The 1,662-nt window shown below is 53.7% G+C and overlaps 1 pseudogene; it reads left to right on the top strand.

Annotated features, from left to right (window-relative positions):
* The first annotated feature begins 239 nt into the window (after positions 1 to 239).
* On the top strand, positions 240 to 1,415 carry LOC122362611 (annotated as a pseudogene).
* Positions 1,416 to 1,662: the final 247 nt, after the last annotated feature.

Genomic DNA, 1,662 nt, shown 5'->3' with positions numbered 1-1,662 from the left:
ATGGGTCCAAAAGACCATAGAAAGAGGCTACAGGATTCAGTTCGCATATCGTCCTCCTCGCGTTTCAACGGCGTGATTTTCACTTCCGTGAAACCGAACGCAGCGCATTTGTTGATACAGGAGTTGCAAACTCTGCTGGACAAAGGGGCCATAGAACTCCGCATTCTAAATTACATAGACGACTGGCTGATTCTGGCTCAGTCTCAAGAGCTTGCGCCGACATCGGGATGTCGTCCTAGCTCATCTCGGATCACTGGGGTTGAGACTCAACGCCAAGAAAAGCGTTCTCTCCCTGTTCAGAGGACAACATATTTGGGGGTCGTATGGGATTCGACCACGATGCAGGCACAGCTGTCTCCTACACGCCTCGAATCCATTCTGAACACCTAAAGAGCATCAAGCTAGGCCAGAAAGTCACTCTTCATCACTTTCAGAGAGTTCTAGGTCTCATGGCAGCTGCTTCCACAGTGATACCTTTGGGCCTCCTGCACATGAGATCGTTTCAGTTGTGGCTCAGAGCCAGGGGATTTCATTCAAGGGCCAATCCCCAGAGGCAAATAAGGGTTACGCGTTGAGGGCCGTACCCTATCTATGTGGTTCAGACCCGGTTTCTGACCTTGGGTCCCACTCTAGGTCCGTGTTGTCGCGCGCAAGATGCTAACGACAGACGCATCCCTCACGGTTTGGGGAGCAGTCTTAGATGGCCGTCCAGCCCAAGGGATCTAGAGAGGTCATCTTCTCGAATGGCACATCAATTGCCTCGAAATGAAGGCTGTATTTCTGGCCCTGAAATACTTCCTCCAGCAGTTGAGAGGCTACCATGTCCTAGTGCGGGTGGACAACACGGCAGTAGTCTCTTACATGAATCGCCAGGGCTTGAACGAGCTAGCGCAGCAGGTTCTGCTTTGGGCGCAGGACAAGTTCCTGTCCTCAGGGCGATTTATATTCCCGGTCACATGAACAGGGGAACAGACTTGCTGTCCAGACAAGCTGTGACACATGGGGAATGGAAACTCCACCAAGAAGTAGTCAGTCAAATCTGGGAAAGGTTTTACGAAGCAGAGGTGGACCTCTTTGCTTCACAGGAGACAGCACAATGTCCCCTCTACTTCTCTCTGACTCATCCAGCTCCCCTGGGTCTGGACGCGATGGCCCATGTGTGGCCCAGAATGCGTCTTTACGCATTTCCTCCGATTGCTCTGCTCCCCGGAGTCCTAGCCAAGGTCCGTCAACAGGGGTCTCGCCTCTTACTCATAGCGCCCCGTTGGCCAACCAGAATATGGTTCTCAGATCTAATATCTCTCCTCGACGGCTCGCCGTGGGCGATTCCGGTGAGGAGGGACCTTCTCTCTCAGGCACAGGGGACAATATTTCATCCCCGTCCCGAGCTCTGGAATCTTCACGTCTGGCCCCTGAGAGGGACCAACTAAGTGATGCTGGCCTATGTAATAGAGCAGTGGTTCCCAACCGGTGTGCCGCGGCACTAAGGGTGCCGTGAGATCTTTTGAGGGTGCCGCCAAAATTTCGGAGAAAAATTGCACTAACGTCATTCTCTTGGCAGGAGAGGGGAGGAGGGAGGGGACGACCGAGATAGCGGAGAGTAGAGACCTGCAATCCCGCGGGAGTACCGCTGGTCTCGCGGAACCGACGCAACCCAGTGCG

This window comes from Puntigrus tetrazona, chromosome 18 (assembly GCF_018831695.1).
Source record: "Puntigrus tetrazona isolate hp1 chromosome 18, ASM1883169v1, whole genome shotgun sequence".
Lineage (NCBI taxonomy): Eukaryota > Metazoa > Chordata > Actinopteri > Cypriniformes > Cyprinidae > Puntigrus > Puntigrus tetrazona.
Note: the sequence above shows the minus strand (reverse complement) of the source record. Positions and strands in the feature narration are given on the sequence as shown.